The sequence below is a fragment of the Sapajus apella genome, unplaced genomic scaffold, assembly GCF_009761245.1.
Source record: "Sapajus apella isolate SASKATOON/1434 unplaced genomic scaffold, GSC_monkey_1.0 scaffold39, whole genome shotgun sequence".
NCBI classification, from domain to species: Eukaryota; Metazoa; Chordata; class Mammalia; order Primates; family Cebidae; genus Sapajus; species Sapajus apella.
Genome location: NW_022436979.1, coordinates 7,453,757 through 7,481,608, shown reverse-complemented (window position 1 = coordinate 7,481,608; position 27,852 = coordinate 7,453,757). Strand labels below are relative to the sequence as shown.

The following is a 27,852-nucleotide window of genomic DNA, read 5'->3' as shown; positions in this document are numbered from 1 at the left end:
GCTCAAGCAATCCTCCCACTTCAGCCTCCCAAAGTGCTGAAATTAGAAGCGTGAGCCACTGGACCCAGCTCTCTCTCCCTTTCTTTCTACACCACCATTTCCTCTGTTAAAAGACGGCTGTCCAACAGCAACTCTCACGGTTACAGCACTGAGCTATAGCGGCTCACAGACACCAATTCTGCACATCAATTCCAAATTCCATGGAAGAGATTCTGAAGGAACCTGCCTGGATCAGATGATACTAACATGTCTGCCAGAAGTCCAAGCCTGAGCTGAAGGCAGAGTCCTTAAAAAAAAAAAAAAAAAAAAATCATTGTGAAGGTCATCACCCTAAATGTTTCAGCTCCAAAAAAGATCAGAAACTGGAACAAATCAGCAACCAAAACAAACCAGTGGTAAGCCTCAGCATGTGAGCGTGTAGCATTAGAGCCACCTATGCATCATCTGCCTCAAGTAAAGGTGAGCTCTTAGGACTGAGCCTGAAAGATGGAAATCAAGTAACACCCTCCATGAAGATGGAAGGATGCAGAGTTTTAAAAATCTAACTGGCAGGCCCATGGCTAACACTTTGGGGAGGGGGGGGGGAGCGGTCCAGAGCAAGAATGCAAACAAAGACCCACATACCCGATATCTAAATATTTAAAGTTCTGGGCTGGGCGCCGTGGCTCACGCCTGTAATCTCAACACTTCAGGAGGGTGAGGCAGGTGGATCACCTGACGTCAGGAGTTCGAGACCAGCCTGGCCAACATAGTGAAACCCCATCTCTACTAAAAATACAAAAATTAGCCAGGTGTGGTGGTGGGTGCCTGTAGTCTCAGGCTTTTGGGAGGCTGAGGCAGGAGAATCACTTGAACCTGGGAGGCGGAGGTTGTAATAAGCCAAGATAATATCACCAACTCCAGCCTGGGCAACAGAGTGAGAATCAGTCTCAAAAAAATAAATTAAAATTTAAAATTAAGTTTTAAATCTAGCTTACTAACATGTTAACTAAAATGTTTTATCCTCTGACCTTGACAAGCACAGCTTCATAACAACCTGGAAGGCCAGATTCCAATTTAGAATTCTCAGACTCCTCGGAGCTCCACATTGGAATGTAGTGGCACGAAAAGGCTGGACCAAGAGCCATTGTCCATGGCCCTCTCAAATAGCCACCCTATCAGCCCTGGTGAGGAGAGGCACAGACCCTGGAAATGGACTAACTGGGGGAGAATTTCAGAGTTGCTGGGACCCAGAGCATGATTTAGAGCAAGGTTTTTCAATCTCTGGGCTTACTCTCTGCCCTGAGTAAGTCTTTCCTATTGAGGGGAAAAATACTTTTCCTGTGCATTATAGAATACTTAGCAACATCCCTGGCCTCTGCCTACTAGATGCTATAGCACCATCCAAAATTATAAAAACCAAAGCCAGGCACAGTGGCTCATGCCTGTGATTCCAGCACTTTGGGAGGCTAAGGCAGGCTGATCACTTGAGGCCAGGAGCTCAAGACTAGGCTGGCCAACATAGCAAAACCTCACCTTTTCAAAAAATACAAACAAAAAAAAAAAAAAACAATAGCCAGTCATGGTGGTGCACACCTGTAGTCCCAGGTACTCGGGAGGCTGAGCCAGGAGAATTGTTTGAACCTAGGGGGCAGAGGTTGCAGTGAGCCAAGCTCCCACCACTGCATTCCAGCCTGGGTGACAGAGTGAGACTCTGTCTCAAAAAAAAAAAAATTATAAAAACCAAAACAGTCTCGTGACATTGCCAGATGCCTCCTAGATGGTGGAAGGATTGCTGCAAACTTAGAATCACTGACCTAGAAAAGAAAAGCTTCTGCTGAGAGAAGAGGCAGAGCTGGGGGAGGGCTGAAGTTGAGGGGAAGTGGGGACAGGGGGCTCTCTAAAGCATAGGGACCAGAACAGTAATAACTGGGCACCAGGCTGTATGTTAGCAATCTTCCCAGAATTATTTTCTATCATCCTCCTAGCAATTCAGCAAGGGACATCCTATTAACCCATCTTATGGATGAGGGAACTGAAGTTTACAGAAGTTAAGCAACTTGCTGAATTTTGCACTTCTAGAAACTGGAGCCAGTCATCAAACTTAGGTCTATCCGTGCCAGTTCAGCCTGCACTTTACTTATCATAAGCCCAACTAGAATCTCAGATCTTGAAGTGACCTTCGTAGTAAAATAATGCAACTTAATTCTCTGTCAGACATGAAGCAGATTCATCAATGCTCAAGAAATAGTGTGTGATGATTAAGAACATAACAGAAAGTGTTTTCCTCTGTTTAGAAAAATATCCAAGAGATGAAAAAAGGTTATTATTGACTTTAATAGCAACACTAACATTTTTTAAATTATATCTGCATGGAAAAGATCTCCTCCAGCCTCTAATTTATTAGTTAATATAACTTTAGCTAAAACGAGAATCTGCGTTTTTAAACCAGTAAAGGTTGTGTATGTGCCATTAGGCAAAGACTAAAGGAAGACACATATAAATTAACGTGCGTGTCGATGTTAGTAGGGCCATAAAATCACATAGCTACAGTATTTTAAGGACAGGGAGTATATTTCCCTTATTTCGGATGTAGTATAGTATGTGGTACATAAAAAGCCCTTACAAACTTTTGTTGAATGAATGAATGGCTTTGGATTTCTCTAAATAATTTTAGTTCAGGAAACACACACTCCTCCACCCATGGAAAGATTTTGGATACTTGCCTCAACTTTTTATTTAACTTTAGCTTTATAAACATAATCTCTGAGAGAGGCTTGGAATGTGTCACATTTAAAAGTTTTAAAACAAATTTCATGCGTGGTGCACTGCAGTTCCCATGAAGCAAGGTATCCAGCAAAAGTAAATAAGCATGTGGCATCAGAAAGCTGAAATGCATTAATAAGTACATTTGCATGCACTGGGCCAAGGGTAATAGTACACAAGGGCAAAGGTTAAACAGTTGGAGGCCCTGGTTTAATAGCAGACCTGAACTGTTATTTAAATGTCACAAATGTCAGTGTTTGTCTTCAAATGGCATTACAGTAGGATTAGTGTCCTAAGCCTTGCTCCAATTTATGGAGAATCAGGGAGAATGATTCTCGTCAACTTGGTCCAAAGCAGGAGAAGATTGATTTTCCTTTACCACTCAGTCTGCTTTTATGAGTTTTCCAGACTCTACCTTCCCAGTCTGCATCATGAATGGAAACTGCCAGACCTGCATGCAGGCCATGTGTGAGCAGTGAATCTGAAAGAGTTATGGCTCATTGAGAAACCAACGAAAAAAATGCTGCCACTCTCAGCCACCTTCTCCCGGCCAGGGCTCCCTGCAATTGTCAGAACCAGCAGTGGCTTAAGCCATGGAACAGGTGTAGGACCAGTCAACCCAATTCTTCCACCTACTTGCCAATGGCAGAGGACAGCAGAATCAGAGAGGGGAAACACATCTCATGCCTCCATCAACGTCATTTGTCTTTGCTCAAGTAGGAAAATGTACATGTTTCTGAGGTCAATATTATTATTTTTTGTTTTTATTGGTTATTTTGTTATGATTAGCAATAAAAATGAGAGCACATACAGTGTGCCAAGTGCAATAGACGTAGCATCTTACTGCATTAAGGCTCACAGAGCTATGTGAGGTAGGTATTATTATACCTATTTTAAACAATAAAGATGGCCAAGTATGGTGGCGTATACCGCTAATCCCAGCACTTTGGGAGGTCAAAGCAGGAGGATTGCTTGAGCCCAGAAGCTTGAGAACACTCTAGGCAATATAGCAAGACCCCTGTATCTACAAAAAATAAAAATAAGAACAAATTAGCCAGGCATGATGTTGTGTGCCTGTAGTTTCAGCAGGCTGAGGTGGGAAAATTTCATGAGTCCAAAAATTTCATGCAGTGAGCCACGATCATACCACTGTACTCCAGCCTGTGTGCCAATAGCAAGACCTGTCTCTAAAAAATAAAATAAATAATAATGGTAAGACTAAAGGTCATACAACTTGGCAAGGATTCCCAGATTTCAAGCACCAGCCTCTTCACAATTATGTAAATGGAGTGACTTGCAGAGAAGGAAGAGGCAAAAAGATCTAAAGGCCCCAGAGCTTCATCCCTTAAAGTACTGCCCACCATGGACAGAAATAGGGTGATGAAGCTCGAGCGGCTCCAACATTTGAGGTCTCAGCCTTCATTGGGACACCCCAATCGGCAGGAGAGTGCCTTGAGTGCCTTTCAAGACACTCCCCTGCCAACTGGGGTGGTTTGAACAACCGCCAAATGAGAACCATGTCTAACCTTGACATAGCCCTTTCCTCTTCAGAGTTTTGGGCATATCATATAAGTGATTTCCAAACAGAAGTCAGAGCCTTTCCTACCACAAAGAGGACACAAGGGATGTCAGAGCAGGTCATGGAGATCTTACTATGAGCGTCTTGAGCTCCGAGGGGAGTGGCAGTCCAGGTGAGCAAAGGGAAGCAGCTGCTTCTCCCCTCCAGCCCTCTGGCCTTTGAGATTTACTGTAACGTTAGAAAGGAAATGAACTGCATGACATGCTGGGGGGTGTGGTGTGTGGGTGGTGTGAAGAGGCCCCCAGAGAGTCCACAATAAAAATATTTGAGAAAATAACCACTGCACAGTAAGGAATCAGAAACGCATTTAGATATCTCCGGAAAGAAAACACTCAGGACAGCCAGGCCCCTCTTCAGTAAGCTTTTTATAAGTGTACTCTCTATTCTTCTTTTCCTCATTTCAGTTTATCAGATGACATTAATAAACAATAATATAAATACATGTTGTGGGGCCATATTGACAATTAATGAGATTAATGCAAAAATATGTTAAGATCTATGCCGGCTGGGTGCGGTAGCTCATGCCTGTAATCCCAGCACTTTGGAGGGCCAAGGCGGGTGGATCACTTGAGGCCAGGAGTTCGAGACCAGCCTGGTCAACATGGCAAAAACCTGTCTCTACTAAAAATACAAACATTAGCTGGGCACGGTGGCAGGTGCCTGTAATCCCAGCTACTCGGGAGGCTGAGATTCAAGAATCGCTTGAGCCCAAGAGGCAGAGGTTGCAGTGAGTTGAGATTGTGTCACTACACTCCGGCCTGGGCAACAGAGAAAAGCTACTGTGTCTCAAAATAAAATAAAATAAAAGCCACATTGCAAAAAATAGCAAAAAATATAGTTTAACCAATAATCACTATCATTCATATTCTGCAAACACACAATATCCTTAATACCTACTAAGTGCCAGTCATTATTGGGCACTTCACATATTTAATTTTTGCCCTGACAACAGCCCTGTGAGTTAGGTGATATTATTCACCCCTTTTATAGAAGAAATGATTGTGTCTCAGAAAAGCTATATGACTTTTCCAAAGTCCCCTAGAAATAAAACTCTGAACTGAGGTCTTTGATTCTATAACTCTTGATTTTTTCATGTCAGCATTTTGACAGTTCAACTCAGCAAACAGTCCACATGGGCAGTTAGAAAGAAGAGGCTAATGGAAAGGTTATTATTAAGTATAGATTTCATTCTTACTAAACGTTGCCTAGGTGCGTTTAGGTTACCTACAATAGTAGTGTCCAGAGCCCACACACTTTAAGTTGAAGCTACATGGACAAAGTAAAGATTTATTATATTTTTTTAATTATTGTGGAATTGGTATCAAGATCAACCATCATTTAATTCTACACAGCCTCAAGTTGCCTGATAATTTGGTCTTATTCACTGTGGTCATTTCTGCCATTAAAAATCTCTTATTTTCAATATTCATGCATACACACAAACCCTACACACACACACACACACACACACACACACCCCAACAAATTGGATTTCAGCAAGAGAAAGAAAAGATAGCAAAATTGAAAGCAACTCTTCTTATGTGTCTTTGGGTTAATTTGTCCATACTTGATTTTTGGGTTTTTTTGGAAAATTATCTTCCAAGTTTAAACAAACTTTGGACCCCCTCTACTAAAAATTTTCCACAAAAAGGGCTGAAAACAACTACTACTACATACAGTTCCCAGAAATGATTGGGCAAAAACAAATTTTAAAAAATAAATTTGATCTGGAATTTTTTTTTTTTTTTTTTTTTTTTTTGGACAAAGTTTTGCCATTTTATCCAGGCTGGAATGCAATGGCATTATATTGGCTCACTCTAACCTCTGCCTCCCAGGTTCACGCAATTCTCCTGCCTCAGCCTCCCAAGTAGCTGGGATTACAGGTGCCCACCACAACGCCTAGCTAGTTTTTTGTACTTTTAGTAGAGACGAGGCTTCACTGTGTTGGCCAGGCTGGTCTCGAACTCTTGACCTCGTGATCCACCCACCTCAGCCCCCCAAAGTGCTGAGATTACAGGCGTGAGCCACCGCGCCTGGCCTGACCTGAATTTTTATGTTAGATATGGACATTAGAAAATAACCTACTGTGTATTATCATCTCAATTGATTTTTCAGAAAAAAAAGTATAAAAAGCTTTTTAAGCTGGAGTTTAAATGTACATTGTAAGTGACCAAACTTCAATTCTGATGTCTATGCCAGAAAATGTTACACTCTAGTCGTGTTTTCTCCTTTGCAATCATATTAAACATTTGCCTCCTTGCTAAAATGTTTGGGAATCAAATGGCCCTAAAATGGGAGCTGACGGGACAGAGTAGCTGGTTGGCTGATCAGAAGTAGAAGTGAAGGAACAGGGGAGTCTCCTTTGAGGGCAATGGGGTCCTGGGGACGTGTAGGAGAAACAGAGTCCAGGGAAACCAATGTTCTTGGGCTATAAAAAGGCTTTTCAGTCTGTAACAATAATCCAATTCAACTTACAAATTAATCTTTTCTTAGTTCACTAATAATCTGAAAATAATGTCTACATTAAGCTAGGAAGTAAAACCATTCAATGAACGAATTAAAAATATCAATATGAACTAAGAATTTTCTGACCGTAAATGTATAATAGCTCTTTTGTTAATTTGTAAAATAAGTCCAGGAAATATTTTGATAGATTAATACTCCGATGAGTAGCAAGTTACATTTTTCCAGCACAGTAATACAGTCTGCTTTATTGAGCACCAAACAGAGAGTTGCAAAAATACCCACTGGATAACAATCTCCACACTGTTAAATTTTAGCAGGTGGAATTTCAGCTTGCCAAAGACTCAAAATTAGGAAACTGCTCTTCCAGCCATCTCCAGACTGCTAACCCTTCATTTGGTGAACTGAAAACTGTAGGAAAATTGTCCTTAAGTATGTGATTAGATCTTGAACCAATCTTTTGTCTTCTACTACATTCCAAAGAAGCCTTTATACCAGGCAAATAACTCAATGGTACATTATAAAATGGATAAAGGAGGAATGATGGAACATCAGTAAATGCTGATCATGAGATCTCTGAAGCTGAATCTTACTTCTGCAAATTCATCCAGTTTACCCAAAAGGCAATAATAGGAATCCTGGACACGTCAAAGAGAGGAGGCCCCTTTATAGGAGAGAATAAAATAAAATAATTAAGCTACGTGTGAAAATTTACTTCATTGCAGTTAGTTTCTTCTACTAAGGTGTCTTAACATTTTAAATTAAATATTACTTGCCACTAAACAATATAAGGAATCTTATCCTGCCTGGAAAGAAAAATAGTCACAAGCATTATATTAGCTCCATGAGCTAGGAAGACATGAGTTGTAAAACAAGTAATATAGGACCGCAGTGGTTATTCACAACTGAATAATGAATTGCATGTCACACAATGCATGATAGTTATCTGGGCTGCAGAAGTTATAGCTAAGGAATTATTAGTCTCCTTTATCTGAAAGATCAAATGTAATATGAAATCAAAGGAAGTAATAATTATGCAGGAAACAACATCTAAAAAAAATGCCTCTGATGATGAAAAACTGATTTATAAAGTTCAGGATTAATAAATACTGAGTATCATTTTAGGTTACCCAAGTTGGATTCAACATTTTTAGCAATATTTCCAACTGACTATGTGCAGCAGAAATAAACACCAGAAAATTACCAAACTGCCAAACCAGAGAGTCCTTCTGGAGATGGAACAAAACAATATGTGAAGCTGTTTTTAGCCATTTACAGGGCATGAGAAACATCCATATAATAAAGACAACATGATTATGTGACTCGGTTTCATCGAAAAGAGAAGGCCCTCAAAGTCTACTCCAGAATCCCCTTAGACAAAATTGAATCCTTCTAAGCAAAGGAGGAGACAGTAGGAGATTTCTGGTCCCTGCCAACTGATGACATCCCGTGTTTTCTGAATTGGCCCCTGGTGACTTAAGGGTGGGTACATGAAGCATTTGAAGAAGATTAATGGGTGGTTAAAATCAACATCTAGTCATTGAATAAGGTACCAATCTAGATTACTTTACCCCTTACCAAAGTATGTCAACAAAGAAAACTGTAGGAATTTATTAACTAGTGATTACAAGATATAATTTACTACCAGCCTTAAAGACCTACAGAGGCAGAAAACACCACATGGCTTCCCCATCTTGCATAGGCTTCCCTAATAAAAATTCTTCCCTCAAAAATTTCTCCATACCAAACTCAATTAAGATTAAGTGAAAATTTTTCATTCAACACTCTATACAATATTAACTACCTAAACATTTAAAACTGGGTATTTGCAAAGAAGGGAAAGATGAATGATAGTTATCTCTGAGTAGGATTAAGAGAGATTTTTAGCTGCTTTTTATCTTTTATTGAACATAATAAGCATATGTTACCTGTATAAAGTCAGAAAAAAAAAAGTTGTAAGCACTATCCGCAATAAGGACTTCAAGTATGGGGAACAGATGACTTTTCATTCCCCCTTTTACTTACATTTATGTCTCCCTTTGCAAACACAATCATGTTTCTAATAGTTTCCACTTCTCTCTGTTGACTCTTTGGAATGTTCTGTGAGCACTTGGGTCTCATTTGTTATGCCTGCAAATGGGAAAAAAAAATCTCTGGAGATATTGTCATGTAGTACCAGGTTAAGACTTTAGCAAGCCAAGTGAAGATATGATCTCCCAGCTATGCCTACAGGATAACAATAGCCATTAATTTTCTCCTGATTTAAATATATGGTCTTTTGTGACCATTTACCTTACTGTGGTCTAATAATGTAACTGTAATATTAATTAGTTCTATACAATCACCATTCTACAGAAAAACAGTACTGAAACAAACCACATTCTTTTCACATTTTAAAATTCCAGGGACAATATAGCTGATTGTGGTGAAGAAGTAAACGCATATAGTTAATACAGAAAGCAAGAATACAAAACCAACTCTGGATAAGAAGTTTGTTTCATATCTGCCACAGTTAAATTTGAATGATCTTAATGTCTTCTTTTACCTTCTGTCAAGCCTGTCCTATCACCAAAGCTCTCCCTGACCGCTCCTCAGAGATTTCCCTAAATTTCCATGGCCCTATCTGGGGTTTGCACACCCTGTCCATTTGGACTACCTTGTGCCAGTGACAGCCAGACATACAAGTGACACATATTTGGGAAATCCAATTGGGAAAACTTGATAGATTATGTAGAGAGATAGATATAAAGATATATAATCTATCACTATCCTGCTTTTCAGAACGGATTCCTTATGCCATTTTACAGGCCCTCCTCATCCCACAACACCCTCTCTGCTTATCTCAGTGTCTGGTACCATGTACAGCAAATATCCTTGTTTGGTTGATTCAAAAGACTATGTGTGTGGCCTTACTTTCTTAGTCTACCAACCCACCATCCTTACCTCAGTCCAGCCACAGCCCTGCTGTCACAACTGGGGAGACAGCATGTTGCAATCAAGTTCTGGCTGGGAGCCAGAACATCCAAATACCAGGTTCCAGTTCTGCCAATTCCTACTAGTGTGCCCTTGGACAAGGTGTTTCACCTTCTGGGCTGCCATTTTCCCACTTGTAAATCAAAGTTCCAGGCCAGGTAAACTTTAAGGTCTACTTCAGCTCTTAAGTGCTGTCATTTCCATGTTTAGAGCCCTGTTTAGAGCTTCCCTGTCCAATACTGTAGCTACTAGCTCACAGGGGGTGGGGGGGAGGTGTATTTAATTAAATTTCACTGAAATTAAACAAAATTAAAATTCAGTTTTCAGTTGCACTAGCCCATTTCAAGTTCTCAGTTGCTACATGTGACTAGTAGATACTGGTTTTGGACAACAGATATGGAACATTTCTATCATGGCCAAAAGTTTAATTGGACAGGTCTGGAGTAGAGTGATATATTAAATATCATTTTTGTCCTTCTAGTGGTGGGCCAATAGACCTAATTAACTTCAGTTAAGTATATTACTCTCATCTCATTGTTAGTTTTCATACTCATAATTCACATATTACATATGCAACATGTCCTTTATTTTAAATGGCAGTCACTTATAAATCCTCCTTCTACTTAGAAAAATAGAGCTATGAGAATCACAACTAGAGCAGCAAGCTGAAAAACAGGAGCCTAAGATCCACCATTCCCATCCAAATTCCGACATTCCGCCAGGCTGAACTCTGTTCTCCCACCCCTCACACTTGGCAGTCTTTTGTGCACATGTCTTTGTTGGTCCGCTTTCTTCCATTAGACGATTTCTCTTTCCTCTCATGTCCCTCACTAGGTCCAAATTCATCAAGATCCTTTCCATAGTTATGCTGTGGCAAAGATGGGCAGAACTGCATCCAAATGTAGCCATAGTGGGTTAGCAACAGGGATCAGAATGGGCGATTTAAACAAGTTGCATAAAGGAAATACACAGGCAGCCCGGTAGCATGCGACCTTACCTCAATTTGCACTATCAGATATGAGACAGCTACATGGTAAATATGCCAAGGCTGGAACTGCCTGAGAAGGTAGTAGATCAGCTCACCAAAATACATCAAAAAATAAAATGAGGAGACAAAATAAATCATGAAAGAAGGATTCTTTGGGTTATTAGCAACTGGGGAGGTGGTCTGCTCATCATGTGCATCTGGAGAAATGCCAAAATTCTCTGCCCAGCAACCCACCCAACCCTAGTGGACAGCATGGAATCAGACTATGTGAGCACATGAAGTGTCAGACCCAACACCAGGGAAAGGTGAGCAGCTGGCAGGGGCAGGACTCCTTTCCTCAGCTCTGACTGACAGTTTCCAGTCACAAACTAACAGTTAAGCTGTCCTTTGTATGAATCACTGTACTGTAAAAATATCTATCCCATTGTGATTTTGCTACTCACAATTGTCTGGTGCTCCAGGACAGATGTCACCATCCCTTATCTATTGAAAGTCATGTCTTCCTCCTCAGACCTGCCAGAACACTTTACATCATTCTTGAGATACTTACAATGCAACCTTGCTGTTTCCTGTCCATTTCTTAATTCCTCTACAAGACTGTAAGTTATAATTAGTAGTTTGCAATTCTTCTATTTACCAGCATTTTAGTACAATGAATAACTTTCTAGGAGTTGAATAAATATGGAATCTGACAAGAAGTGGATGACTCGGTGAAGTGAATGAATGGATTTATAAATGAATATCCTATAGCTAATCAGATTGCTACAGCCCCAAAATAATCCAGGTCTTAACAGTGTTTCACCTTTACCCAGTCTTTCACACATGACTTATTTAAGTCCTCTTTCTTTAAAGAGACGTGTCATGCTGGTCACACGTAACAGTAAACGTCCAGCAACAGTGTTAACTGTGAGGGTGTGTTGTTGATGTGTAGAGTAGGTTGAACACTACTAAGGAATGCTATTCTGAATTAAACTGTACCTTATTTTCTGCTTAGTGCTTTTTTCATTTAAAATAATTATGGTAATTCTTTTGCATTTTTTAAGATTATTATGGGTACATGCGTGATAGTTGTACACATTTATGGGGTACATGTGATGTCTTGATAAAGGCATACAATGTGTAATGATCAAATCAGGAAAATTAGAGTGTTCATTGCCTCAAGCATTTATCATTTCTTTGTGTCAGGAACATTACAATTCCACTCTTTTAGTTATTTTTAAATATACAGTAAGTTTTGTTAATTATAGTCACCCTGTGTGCTACAGAAAACCAGATCTTGTGCCTTCTGTGTTTTTTACCCATTTACCATCTCTACTTTATTCCCTCCTCCCCACTACCCTTCCCAGCCTCTGATAACCATCATGCTGCTCTCTCCATGAGATCATTTGTTTTAATTTTTAGCTACCATATGAGTGAGAATATGTGAAATGTGTCTTTCTGTGGCTGGCTTATTTTACTTAACATAATGTCCTCCAGTTCCATCCATGTTGTTGCAAATGACAGAATTTTATTATGTATTCTTTTTTTGTTTTTCTTTTGGAGACAGGGTCTCACTCTGTTCCCCAGGCTGTACTGCCTTGGGGCAATCAGGGCCTACTGTAGCCTTGACCTCCCTGGGCTGAAGCATTCCTCCACCTCAGCCTCCCTGGACGCTGGGACTACAGGTGCATGCTACCATGCCCAGATGATATTTTATTCTTTTTTGTGGCTGAATAATGTTCTATTGTGTATACATATGTATTTTCCTTACCCACTCATCTGGTGATGAACACTTGGGTTGCTTCTACATCTTGGCTATTGTGAATAGTGTTGCAGTAAACATGAGAGTGCAGATATCTCTTCAACACACTGATTTCTTTTCTTTTGGATATATACCCAGCAGTAGGATTGCTGGATTGTGTATTTCTATTTTTCATTTTTTGAGGAATCTCTACTGTTCTCCACAGGGGCTGTACTAATTTACATTCCCACCAACAGTGTATGAAGATTCCCCTTTCTCCACATCCTCACTAACATTCATTATTACCTGTCTTTTGGATAAAAATCATTTTAACTGGGTAAGATGAATTCTCATTGCAGTTTTGATTTTATAATTTTTGATATCATACTTAATTGGATTCAAACAAAATCATTGACAGTAAATTTATTTCTACATATATAAGATAATGCATGTATAAAGTTATTCATTATGACACTGTCTTTAAAAATAAAAAATTGGAAACTCAATGACCATCAATAGGGAGAGAAGTAAGTTATGATATAGCCATTCAATGGAATGACATGCAAATGTTTAAAGAAAGAATAATGCTTTCTACCTACTGCATTCTAAAGTAATTGATTACATTGCTGTCTGTAATAGAAAATATTAGAAACTACATCAAGGTCCATCAATGGGGTGTAGACAAATAAAGTGTGGTACATCAGTGGAATGATAATACAATTATGAAAAATGATGCTACTCCGCCTATATACAAAGATGTACAAAATATATTGTTAAGCAGAAAAAGCAAGATCAAAAACTTTTTTTAAAAAACAGAGTCTTGCTCTGTCACCCAGACTGCTGTGCAATGGTATAATCATGGCTCACTGCAGCCTCAACTGCCTAGGTTCAAGTGATCCTCCTGCCTCAGCCTCCTGAGTTATAACTGAGACTATAGGCACATGCCACCATGCTTAACTAATGTTTTATTTTTTTATAGAAACAGGGTCTCCCTATGCTGTCCAAGCTGGTCTCAAATGCCTGGGCTCCAGTAATTTTCCCGCATGGGCCTCCCAAAAGGCTGGGATTACAGGAGTCAGTCAATCACCTCATCCTGCCAGAAACAAAACAGATAGTGTTAATTTTCGTATGAAAAAGGAGAGAGTTTAAGATATACTGGCATAAAGAAATTCTCAAACAGTACACAAGAAACTAATAAAAATGGCTATACAAGGGCAGTAGAATTGCGTTCATGACGGAAGAGGGTGAGCAAAATTTTTCATCATATACCATTTCATATTTCTGTGTTTACCCTTGCAAGTGCATTACCTATTCCAAAAAATTAATGGACATTTCCATTATCAGGCTACTTTTTTTAATGAATGAATTTTAAAAGAATCCCTAATATATCATTCTTCATCATTCTCTCAACAAGTTTCTTTTCTGTTCTCTGCCCCGCCACCCCCTTCTAATCAAATGCCTTTTTTAACACTCACTATGACCCAGCGGAGGGAAAGATCTGGGACAGAGCACTTTGGAAAAGGTTGGTTTTGATCCAATTTGAAGCCTAACAAAACCTAATCCTAAATTTAAAAAAAAATAGTTTGGGGAATGTGTTTGCCTAAAAATGAAAGCTGGGATGTGTAGGCTGGGTAATATCTGAAAATTTCAATAATACAGAATTGTATTGTACATGCTTCATGCTAACTTTTAATGGTCTCATTATCAATGAGTTTAACAATAAGTGTTTTCATTCTTGAATGAAGGCAATGATTTTCATCGACTCTCTGAAGAACTCATGAACTTTTTATTTAATTAGCCAAAACAGATTTTAATAAGGGAAGGTAACTGAATGGCCATATTGAACTTTTTTTTAATATCACACCAACTTCTTAAATATTTACGTCATTAATCTATATTTGGAAACCTTAATCATCTAAGGTCTTGTACAACCTTCCATTGATTAAAAATAAATTTACACAAAAAACCAACAATGTTTAAATTTGGCGTTCAAAAGACCCTCTCAGCAAGCGGTAATAAAATGTCAGGCCCATTTAAATGAGACATTATTGACCCCCATTAGTAGGACACGTGCTCAATTTGACTTTTTCTAAGGGTGGTGATGGATTTGCTCTTGTCCATCCCCACACTTCTGCCCTGTCTTCTCATGACCTAGGGCAGACATGTGCTAGACAGCTGGCTGGACCAGGTCTGTGGCCTCTGAACAAAGCAAATCTTGCTGGCCCACACAAAGATTGAACCTGTGACCTTGTTTTCATTAGCTCAATGCCCTAATCACCGGAGCTAAATAGAAACAAATATATATATATATATATATAATGTATTGAACTTTGTGTAGATACATGTCTGTGTGTGGGTGTCAAGGCCAGGAATAAAATAATATATAACAACAAGCATAAAGCTGGTGCTTGGGTATTAAAGGATGACATCGCCTCCTATAAGTTATATATCTTGTATGCCATGCCCCAGTGGAATTTTCCAAGCTGAGAACCAAAATATAATCACCTTAGAAGATTTTATTTCAGTTCTTAAACATAATTAAACATGGTTCTAACTCCCGAAAGTAATTGATCATTGAGATTAGTAATTAGGCAGCATGTACTAGGGGATCCCAGGAAGCAACGGGTTTTACATCTTATATGTTCTGGGTTATCCTGAGCCTTGGACTGAACAAGGAAGTAGAGATTAAGAATAGAGCTAGAGGAGAAAACAAGAGGCAAAATTTTGTCACTAGAAGATACAGGAGCTGTTTATCTTCGTGAAAGAAATACCTATGCTCCATCAGTTAACTTAGAGCTTTTGGCAAGTATCCAGTGTGCTTGTGTGTCTCAGAACCTCTTGCTATAGAGATCTACTAACAGGAAAGAGACCTCCTCTCATGAGATTCATGATCATGGAGAAAGTCACTGAGGACTAGATTCCCAGGATTCTACTTATCCCTGAAAAAACAGCTATTCCAGTACAATTTATAAGGGTCACTAGGACTGTAGGTATAACGCAAGACTCATCGAATGTGGAATATCTCAGATTAGATGAGAAATTTAAACACAATTGCAAGCTGAGTAGTTTCAATGCCATTCCTTTATTTCAGGAGATAAAATGAAGTTCAGCCCAGAAGTTCCTCCTCCTCACTCACTAGAATGGACTCTCTGTCAGGAATGACCTACAGGAGAATCTGGGTCACATCTCCAGGCACAGCATTAACTATCAACCACTAGGAGAAAGCAACTGAATGCATATCTTGGGTCACAAGAATCATATTCCACATTAACTATCCAAAATACTACTTTCAAGCTCCTCCCCTTTTGGAAGATGTAATTCTCCTCAGCATAAAGTTCCAACTCCTTAGCCTGACATTCAAGAGAAATCCAAGGCTAAGTTTTCTTTGTCTTTGTATCTCCATGCAGAGAAGAGGTTTTCCCACATGAAAGAGCTTCCCACATGAAAAAGCTTCCCACATAAAGAACTCAATAAATTATTACATGAAGAGACAAGTGAATAGCTACAGCTAACCCTAATTTATCTTTCCATGAGATCTCACTCCACTTCTCTTACTTAATCTTTCCCTCCTCTCCACTTACAATAGTCTTCTCTTTGCCCCATGAACATGGCTGGCTGTCTCCTTCTTGCAGGCTTGTTTAGGATGTTCTCTTCAACTAAGGGAATTACCATTTATCAAGTGCTTATAACAGTTTATATATGTTATCTCAATTAATCCTAAAAAATGAACAAAGTAGTTGCTATCATATCCATTTTATAGAAGATGTCCATAAAAGCTAAGTAACCTCCCAAGATTACACAGCTAGAAAACAAGAGAACCAAGATTTGAACCAAGATCTGTCTGGCTCCAAAAGTCTTCTCCCTTTCAGGGAATTATTCTTTCTTCATATCTCCAAATTCTGCCTTTCTGAAATCGCTTTGCCTCTTATGGCTTAGTGCAAGCTTCAAGGAAAGGAACTCTTCCTGTCCACTCTATCCCATAGTGGTCTCTCATTCTTTTAACTTAGCATTGTTAACTTGATGTCTCAGATAACAATCACAGACTGCCTCAACACTTCATCTAATATTTCTTTTAACTGTTCACTAATCTGTCTCTTCTCCAACTAACTAAATCGAAAGCTCACAAAGGGCAGATTCTACACATGGCACATCGCTTTATCTCTTCGCAAGCATGGAAGACACTTGTTCATGTGGTAGGCAGTCAACAAATATATACAGACTGATTAATGTTGACACCTCCATCTTTCCACCAAAATCTGTGTACCAATTCCTATTATTATAAGGATACACCCCTTGAAGCGTTTACCTCCTAAGGTTATTGTAATAGAGGGAGAAAACTGGAAAACTCCAAAAATTAACTATGTTTTTAAAAAGATTTTAAAGTCTTTCAATATTTAACTTTTGGGACATCGCTACTTCTGAGAAGTCTAACACACTAGTGTTAGTGAGATCATCTTGTTAAGATTTTCCTTGTTTCCTTCGAGTACCCTCATTTTCAAAGGTTAATTACCTGGTTGTAAAAGTGCACTCCAGAATGAAATTTAACCTATGCGTTCTCCATCTTTAGGTGAATATTCTTAGCAGTTTTTTTTTTTTTTTTTTCAAAAATAGAAAGCCATCTGTTTAACCAATTTAAACACATAATTATAGAAGAATAAAAAAATAGGAATACAGAGAGAGGTTCATGGATTTTAAGCACTTCTGAGTATTTGTAAAACACATTATGACTTTGATGCTTGGAAAAAATATGAAATGGTGCTTTCTGCTGTAAATCAGCACTGGCAAATAAAGTGGAGCTGGAAGTTGGGATATCTTAGAGACAAAATTGTTTTGATCATCCAAAATGTTGATCATTTGTGGGCCATAGAAGAGGACGATTTATTATTTTTGAATGGTTCAATTTCTTAGGAAGATAAAAAACATATCATTTGAGAAAACATCAAACGGAATGTGGTTCTTATTAATATCGCATAACCTTTCTCACAAAACTTTTCCCTTTTCCAGCCTAGCTCCCATTAGAACCAAACTAAACATGTTGACAGCTCCAAGTTAGGAAGGTGTTAGGCCAATAGTCTACCCTTTTGAGAGACTGAATCATTCATTCAGTATCACTTTACTAGTTTCCTTCATGAACCAAATACATGGCGACAGACTCTATTCTGCAGGGTTTAATCACACGCAAGTGGCAAAAACCACAGAACACAGAGCCTAATCAGCCGGGCTTTCAACCATGGACTTACTCTATGCACATATGTCACTCCCATTATCATTAGTATCAATAAAACCTTGACATTTTGCACACTCAGGAGAGGCTGGATCTCAATGTTTATCGTTTGATATGTTCTCATAAAAATTATATCACCTCATTACCAAATAAGTTTATGTGAATCAGTATGTTTTAAACTGAATATGCTCCTCCAGAGTAGAATAAATCATGGATATTTTCCTGAACGATTTTTGAATTATTTCTCTTCTATTCTAAATACTCGCATGAAGCTGAAGTTAACATTTCATATTTAGAATTTTTAAGACAACCGATGAATTCTAGGATCTCAAGTTTATTTTAGGTATCAATAAACATTTATTGTAGAATGTATGAATAAATTAAAACACCTGAACATGGGAATCCAACCCACAATCATAAAGTGGTGTTCCCTAGAGGAGATCCCAGATGAAATTCAAAATAAAACTTTTAAAAATTAAGCTCACATATACCTCATATAGTTGACTCCACATAAATCTGAGTTTGAATCCCAGCAAAAAATAGTGTTAAGATCTGGACGGAATTGCTTAGGCAGAGGCGGCGCAAACTGTAATCCCAGCACTTTGGGAGCTCAAGATCACTTGAGCTCAGGAGTTCAAGACCAGCCTGGGAAACATGGTGAAGCTCTGTCTCTGCAAAGAAAAATACAAAAATTAGCCTGGTGTGATGGCTGACACCCATGGTCCCAGCTACTCAGGGGGCTGAAACAGGAAGATCGCTTGAGCCTGGGAGGCAAAGTTCGCAGTGAGCCGAGATTATGCCATTGCCCCTTGTCTGGGTGACAGAGCGAGATCCTGTCTCTCTCTCTCACACACACACACACACAAAATAGCTTGAACAGTCCTTTGTATAAAAGAGGAGAGTCATTGCTGCCATCTCCTAAATCCCCGGGCCATCCCCGAGTTGGTGAACCCAGAGTCATACTCCACAGTCCTATGGCTATACATCAAAACAAAACAAAACTGAGTTAACACCAACACTGCATTTTAAGATAACCCCATCCCCAACTCCCACCCCTGCTGCCACTGCCGCTGTGCAGAGTCACATCTGTTATTACTGCCACAGTCATATCCAGGTGCAAACCTGCTCATATGGCCTATAACCTGAGACACTCAGCCAAGAACAGTGAAGGAGCCTGACATTGAGGGTGTGGCCTTTCTACCCACTCCAGTGGGGAGCAGAAGGAAGAAGACAACCAAGGCTGTGTGAGACCCAGGCTCCCCATATTTATTACAGCACTTAATTTAAATCAACATACCATACAAACACTGATATGTTTCATCTCACAAGATCAAGATTTTTATACAGTTAGCCTATTAGCCTTTTTGCCCAACAAGCTATAAGCTCAAGAAGGCACAGACATCTACCTGGCTTCATTAAAGGATTGCCTGCATAAAGCCTAATGCCTTTCATATACTAGATGCTGAATAAATATTTGGTGAATGATAATAGATCAGAGAGCACACCAAAGAGCCAATCTGCATGGGTTTCATTCCTGCCAGTGTGACTGTGTGATCCTAGTCACTTCTTGGTGCTTCACTCAGTTCGTTGTCTACAAAACAGGGATAATAATGGTATCTTAGTAGGTAATTGTGAAAATTAGTTAATATGAGAAAGGCAGTTAGAACAGGAGCTGACACATAGTATGTGCCACTATTACCATCATCATCATCATGGCCTCTAATTACTGGTGTAGGGTAGACCTTGATCAACTTTCAGAACACCATGCAATCCTACAGGTGTTCATCATCCTGTGCAAGCATTTATCTGTATAATAAATCATCCTCCTTTTGTGAAAGAAAAGACAGAGTGCACTACTTAATAAAATGAATTATTTCAAGGCCTGATGTTTTGCAATGTTTGAAAAGATCCTCCTGATTATGAAGCTTATCACCACACTTGTCCTTTAGTACTTAGAAAAAAAAGTTGTATCTAAATTACTACCCAGGGTCCATTGTTTAATCAAACATAAAAAAATAGCTTCCATACACATACATAATTTGCACAAAATCCCATCGGTGCAATTTTGACAGGTAGGAGAAGACTCCTGAAACTGCTAATTTTTCACTGGGCTTAACCTCAGATGATGATTCAGCTAAATGCTATATTGGATTTCATCATTTCCATTTCCCCTATCCCGCAGTGACTCTCTGAGGGGTTTACGGTTTTCTAGAGTGGCCCGCATGCTTGGGTGTGTGCACTCAGGTCACTGTGGAGGACTGTGTGAGTGGAACAGGAACAGGAACATCTTAAAACAAAACAGCTGCGTCAGAAGTGGTCAAGGATCAGGCGCAATATGATAGCTGCTATTAAACCCCACTTTGAGCTCCTCGTGGCTTTGATGATTTCTTTCTTCCTCTCACAAGTTTATCATTCTTTTCCTGACTTTAAGTCAATCTCATAAAATCAGCCCGATTTTTGCTTTGGTTCATGTTAAAGTTTTGGCTGTATTGTCCATTCATTTCAGAATTTTCGTTGTTTTTGTTTTTTGCTTTTTCTTTGTCACTTTGGTCTGAGGAAACTATAAAGTGAGGTGGACCAGCCATGACAAATTCTTGTAAATAGATATGGAGCTAGGAATTTTTGTTTGTTCCCTAGCCTTCACCTGTCTCACAACCCTTGCCCTCCAAGGCACTTCCTCTTGGTAAGCAACTAGAAGTGTCCATTTGTGGTGTGGATTTGGTTTAGCTTTGTTCTGTGTTTTCAGGATCTGTGGTACCAATCTCCCTTCCTGACGCCTCTTTCTTAGTCCACTGCAAGCTAATGGAGTGAACATTTTCATTTCAACATCTGCCAATGGTACCCTTGAATAAAATTTATTATTCACTACTGTGAGAAAATAAGAACTCAATTGCACTGTTGAAATTTAAAAATTTATTTTGCATTCTGACAGTTAAGTACTAAATGCACTTTAAGCTCCTTGAAGCCGTTCTAGGGCCTTCCAACCCTATTGTTAGAAAAATAATTAAAATAAAATATTACCTGGATTCATATAGTTAACTCCACCACTGTATTTAGCAGGCTTTTCTTGGGGCAACTACTATTAAGTCACTACTTAAAGACTATTTAATGATGTTGAAACGAAGCCTACACTTAGCCAACTTATTGGGATTTTTTCCAACTCCCAACCACCACCTGGGATTCATCTCAATTCTCTGATTCTGTGTTTCAAATCAAAGATACTATTTGCTGTCAGCAAGTACCCTGATTTATTTAATCCTTCCCCAAAATATGTCCTGAAATTCTCACAATTTAACCCCTATTTGTCATGACAGCAGCTCCTCTACAATGACTAAAACACTCTTCAGCATTATCAGGTGTTTGCAGAGGGCTCTGTTACTGCGCTGGTGGCCTGGAAAATCAAGAACAACCCTCTGTAACAGTGTTGTTACTTTATCTTCTCAACAAATCACCAGTAAATTTTTTAAATAGCATTTAAAATTTCTATTACTTATCTCTGAAAATAAGAACACCCAAGCATGCGGCAAGCATAGCATATGTGTGGGGGCTCAAGAATCTTTATAGCTCTCATTTAAAGAGTGTCAATTATGAATTTAATCAACAATATTCAGGCTTACTAGTTTTTAGACTAAACAGTTCAATACAGGAAAATATGGCTTTAGATAGAGTAGGAAAAAGAAGAAAATAAAGTAAGACAGGAAAAAAGACAAGAAAGATGAAAACTGATTTTTAAAAGAAAGTGTGACAAAACAATCTAATATAATCAAGTTTCATCTTTTAGTGTGTAAATTGGTTAACTGATAGATTTTTAAGTTGTATGTAGAGCAGAAGTCCTATGATAGAGATGTGGAATTTTTTTCTTCTCCAAAATAGTAGGAAGAATGTCCTATAATCCATAATAAAAATCAAGGGGAAAACTCAGAATAATTTGAGTAGTGTGCTGAAAGTCAGTCTCAGAGTTTGGAGCTCCTAAATTTTCAACTGCCCTTCCCCTCTTTTCAGATAAGTTATGGAAAGCATGGAACAGAACTTCCTGAAGACCAGTTGGCATTTTTATTAAGCTTTTTTATTTTGAGATAATTGTAGATCCTCATGCAGTTGTAAGAAATAGTAGAGATCCCATCCACCCTTTACCCAGTTTCTCCCAATAGTAATATCTTGCAAAAACACAGTACAATATCAGAGCCAGGATACTGACCTTGATACAGTTATGATGCAGAACATTTCCAGTGTCACAAGCATCCATTTTGTTGCCTTTTTATGGCCACACTCACTTCCCTTCCACCCCACTGTTCCTTAATTCCTTAATTCCATTCCGCCCCACTGTTTCTGTTCCTTTTTATGCCCACACTCACTTCCCTTCCACTCACTTTTCTCTGTTTCTACAATTTCGTCATTTCAATAATTCTATATAAATGGAGCCATACAGTATGTAGCCTTTTGAGTTTGGCTTTTTTCATCCAGCATAATTCCCTGGAGATCCATTCAGGCTGTTGCACTTATCAATAATGCGTTCCTTTGTATCGCTGAGTAGTATTCCATGGTAAAGCTGTGCCACAATTAACCGCATATATTTAACTGTTAACAGAATGGGTAAGTTTGTCTTTCCATTGGAGGCTATTTGAGTTGTTTCCGGTTTTTCACTACAATGAATAAAGCTGCTATCAGCATTCGTGCACATATTTCTGTGTGAACTTAAGTCTTCATTTATCTGGGATAAATGCTGAGGAGTACAATTGCTGAGTTATATGGTACTTGCAAGTTTAGCTTTTAAAGAATTGCCAACTGTTTTCCAGAGGCTATTTTACATTCCCTTCAGCAGTATAGGAGTGACACTGTTTCTCCACATCCCTGCCAACATTTCTTGTCATGGTTGATTTTTAGTCAAAGCTAGAGATCCAATTTGGAACAAAAACTGACAGAAAAACTTTTACATTTAATACCTTGTGTTATTTTAACATTACCTGGAATTTTTAAATACCAGATCCCTTTGATTTAAAAGCTACAATTTAAATGCTGTGTACTTTTAATAAATTACTTAACATCTCTGAACCTCAATTTCTTTAGATGTAAAATCTATCCCTGCATGTATAGAACTATATTAAAGGGATCATATGTGTAAAGAACATAAGATACAATAGATGCTTTGTAAATGCAAATCCCCTTCCTATACATTATCTATTTGATGATTTATTCTATTAATATTTTTATTCTATTAATTCTTTTATTCTTTCAATAAAATATCTTTCCATCTAATTTACTTTATTCTATTAATAATATACATGCTTTTTCTCAATGCATTCCCAGCACCACTTGTTTGGTTTTATAGCTTTTTCTCTCCTCCATTCAGATGAATATGAATATTGTTTAAAAAGTGTGTTAACATGATAGAACAGAATCAGGATGATATTGCTTTCAAAAACAAATTCAAACCCAGCTCTACTGCTGTATGAACTTAGGCAATTATTTTCCATCTGCAGTCAACAATACTGGTGGTTTTATCTCTTCCATCTTTAGAATGGATGGAATCAGACCTGCAATACCTGCCCTACAGAGGTACTGAGTTCAAATGACAGAAATATGTGAACATTGATTTGCAAACAGTGAAGAGCTATACCACTACGTGATCAAGAGAGTAAAGCTAGTTACAGAAAATGAAGTCCACTGCACCTAAGGTCTCATTCATTCTGTCACAGAACATCAAGGTCAAGAGATAACAGGAACCACAATGATTTCTGAGTCTAGGAGAGTGGTGCCCCAAGGAATGGGGTGCCAGAAGATTATAACAAAAATCATATAAACAATCAGAAATGAGTTCACTAAATGAGTTCACTAATAGTTACACTATAGGTAACCATTGACATCAACACCCTTGGTTCATCCTATGTTGACAGCTGCCTTGAGCTCATAAGGTAACCTCAGGGAAGAGGGAGCTCTTGACAACAGAGGGGTTGACAGTGGCCTTCTCACAAGCTCACAAGCACACATGGCCTGAAATGTGTTACAATTTTTCTGGCTCAGTTAGATGGAAACAGATTATATAATCCAGTTTTAACTAATCTTCACCAAATGAACAAGCGGTTTAAAAGATTCCTGCAAAGAACTTTTCCTTAAATATGATTCCAAGAAGGCAGACATAAACCATCAACAGGAAAATGGCAGAAGTGACACTGGTCCTCTTCAGCCACAAAACAAGACAGAAACACTGACAACATGAATCCAAAAGTAAATCAACCAGAGGATTCTTAAACCACCAAGACTATTTGAAATGTGGGTTTACAACCACTGTTGATGATACTGAATCTTACCTTAAAACATTTAAACCTTCTGACTAATTCTTCTTTTTAATCTTATCTCTTTTTAGCTTATTTTTGGCACAGGTTTGTAATGTACATATCAGTAAAGACGTACAGATGTATAATTTGCAAATAAACATACTTAAAATGTTTTACTGTTGGGGTACATAATAAAAACAGTAGGGGAATCATGGACCTATTTCTTTAAGGTGTTATTTTCCTCCACTCTAGACGTTTGTTTCAGGCACCCATAGACTACATCACCAATGACAAAGGTGACATTAAACTAGATTTCCACTCACAGACCAGTGGGTTGACACTAGAACCATCTTCTCATACCTTTCAGGAGCTCTAACGAAAGCCAGAAGCCATTACCTTCACTCTGTCAACCCTGAGGGCTGGGAGCCAATGCAGGCTCCTCATGCAAATCTCCAAAAATGCTGTGGGCTGCTAGCATTCCCAAGCTTAGTGGCTCTCAAGAAGGTAACTGTGGCATCATGCCACTCTAACATTGAGAGCTATGCCAGGGGGAACAGCTGACAATGATTAAGCACTTATGCTATGCTAGCCCCTCATGTGAGTTGCCTCACTAAGTGTTCACCACAGCAACGTGAGAATCTACAATTATTGTCCACCTTTTACAGCTATAGTAACTAAAGCAGAGAATGGTTACTTTCCCAAGATTGCACAGCGGATAACTTTTGTAGTCAAGTTGAGACTGTGCCTCTGACTTCAAGGACCTGCTGTTAATTACTATGTTATGCTGCCTTCCATGCATAGTAATAGCTTTATGGAATATCATTATGAAGATTTCTTTACAAGAAAATTAATTTTTAAAATTTGTCACATTCTACATATAACCTTGCTTCCTCTTGGGATCAAAATATTTACCAGAACACATAACTGATTTTGTAATATACATAAAAAGTAAATTATAATGATATTTATGGAAATGATTTTTACACACAGATTTTGAAAAATGTAGCATACCAATTCTTAAAACAATAGCTTTAAATCCTTTCTGACACAAAGCAGACATAATATAAATAACAATACAATAAAATATATACAGCTTACTATTTACTCAGTTGTGTCTGACATTACATGTTAAAACTTCCAGCACCCAACGCAATGAGAAAAAGTCAGTGAGTGCATGGTACAATTATTTCCAAATATTCAGATAGTTAACAGTGATTAGAAAAATCATATGGACAGCTGACTGAACCTTTCGATCATTAATGTAGCTATATTAATACCATGTGATATTAACGTTTTTAGGTAGAGAAACGCCCAGTGAGTTGCAGCAGCCACTCTTAATTCTATGACTTTTTAGTAAAATACAGCAAATGGAGGCACTAGATGAAGGAAAAGAATGGCAATGTCAGTAGAAAAATGCTTCTGAGGGCAGGTTCTTCTACATGGTTGTGTATTCTTGGCTTTGTAAGTTGAGGACTCTTGAGTTTCTCTTCTCAGACGTTCCCCTTATAAATACCTAGGTCAAAGAAGAGTCCATACCACATTGACTCAAATGCCACCTTGTTACCATAACTATTTTACCTTTGATAAACCATCGTGTTTATCTTTATAAGCACTTCATTAAGTAACACTCTGTCTAAAAAAAGAAAAATTCAGTGTTACTAAGCAAATCAACATTCCAATTAAATACATAAATTTTGTAATAAAGCAAAAATAGTCACTTGATTAGATTCTGTAATTTTATTACTGATATCATCTTTACTTGAACAGCACAAGTTGCATAGAACTTAACAATGTTTGGAAAGGCAGAAAAAATTACTAGAAATGTAAAGAGACAGTTTTCTGTTTTATTCAGTCTAGATTAATAACAGTTACGTTGCCATATTTCTTTCAGAAAAAGCTTTTTCACTTTTTTCTCAGCAAGTCAGACTTCACAGAAATCATCTCATGGATATAGTTTATTATTCCAATTTAATCCATTTGAAAAAAAAATCAGTGCTTTTTGACACCAATTGTTACACTATGCATTCATTTAGAAAAAAAATTATAGTAATAAAAAAATTCTTATATTTTATGCGAGTATTAAAAATCACAGCAGCTAATATTGTCCCAAATAAAAGAGTTGACATATATTTTCTTGGTTGAATTTCTTCTTCCAGTAAAAAACAATGTAAAAGCCACTGAATGGAAGAAAATAAACTAGCAAACAAAAACAATTCAATGCGTTTGGATCCAACTTGTTACTTACCCTCTAGTTTATAGACAAAGAGAGCCAGTTCCTGTCTAAGCAAACTTTCTTTTTTAGATTTTGTTTCTGTATTACTCCAGTCTTATTTTCTAAATTCCTTTTTAAGCCATCATTTCATACCTGTAGTTAGAAAACTCCTTGCTCATTTTCTGATTTTTTTTTTCATGTTTATATGTACCACAAGCAATCTCATAGGAAAACTGCACTTTTTGGTAAATTCTGCAGAGGGTAAGCAGTCTGTCCAGGGCACTGTCTGTTTGTCACCCAGCACAAATAAAGAATCGCATTACTTACAAAGGTATTAGGAAAGTGCTCCCAGCTGAAAGCATTTATCCAATTCCAATTGTTATTTGAAAGTCTAAAATACTAAAGACGGCATTATTCCAGGAGCTACTGTTTAAAACAATGCCATGCCTATTCAGAGAAGAAAATCAATATTTGAAAATCTGAGTTAGTTTAAAAAATAATAACTAGGAATCCAAAAAAGAACTCCTAAAGAAGCACTTATATGCCAGGCACATGTTTTTAATTTTAATAACATTGGTTTACCTAAATAAATATGTAGAACCTAATAATTGTTCTCTGTATGTTCATATTTTTAATACTATTCCATTTTAGTGAGTTTGCAAAGAGGCTAATAAATAATAATGTAGAAAAATATGTATTGGTCAGTACAAATTTGCTATGGTTTATGGGCACTGCAAAATGCTGTGTTGAAAACAATTCTGTTAAAAAGTAATTGAAAACTGCTCCAATTTTAAAAGAAATAAATGTAGCCATACCATTATCGGATAATGTCAGATAAAAAGTAATCATGTTCTCTCTACAATTGTGTTTGCTGGCATTTATATGAGAATAATAATGCTTTAAGATTATTTTCATAGTTGTTCACTTAACATGGGATTAACATCAAAATCTGTGTAATTATTTCAGATCACCCATTTGAAAGTGGTATGGCAAAACACGTCCATGGTTAAGACACGTTAGCAGTTTTAATACTAAACAGATTAACATACATGAAAGTGATATTATAATTTTTTGCATTGAATAATGCCCCAGACCAATTTTTTCCGTGAAAATAGAATTCTTATGAAATGGTATCCTTGGTAGTGACTGCTTCCTATTTCTTGAAATACTACAGCAATTGGTTAGCTACAAAACTGTGTAAGACCTATATACCTGAGCATGCATGACAATATGGATTCAAAATATTCCATGGCTTTGCCATTGCACAATTTTGTGGAAATGATTATTTCTAAGGTTTTACATAATATTGAGAACCAAAATATTGCAATAGGAGGGTGATACAGAACAGTGAAAATACAATCCAGGTGGGATTATAAACCAAGAACTTTTAAAGCGTGAAAGAGATTGCTTATTGGCCACAATGGCTATGAATTTATTTTATGACCACCAGCAAACAAATCTAGGTCCATACCTTACACATTCTCAAATAATAAAGAAGCACATTTTGATATGTACTCCAGAGTGTCGTAAAAATATTTCTCTGCCTCAGCTTCCCATTTCTAGAAGTTGACATGAGAAGAAAATGGGTATTCATTTGGAAAGTAATATGAAGTTGTAACATAATTACCCACATCTTGCCCAACATTCTTGAATTTTTGTGTGAAGTAGACTTC

At 37.9% G+C, this 27,852-nt stretch overlaps 1 long non-coding RNA gene across 3 annotated transcripts in view; it reads right to left on the bottom strand.

Moving 5' to 3' along the window:
• LOC116565189 overlaps positions 1-27,852 on the bottom strand; it is a 51,403-nt gene that overhangs the window by 13,969 nt on the left and 9,582 nt on the right. For 2 of the 3 annotated variants that reach the window (XR_004275299.1, XR_004275301.1), the window contains exon 3: positions 8,809-8,917. The exons of the other annotated variant lie outside the window; for it this stretch is intronic. This is a non-coding gene — a long non-coding RNA (uncharacterized LOC116565189). The remainder of the gene's footprint in view (positions 1-8,808; positions 8,918-27,852) is intronic. 3 annotated transcript variants of the gene reach the window in all.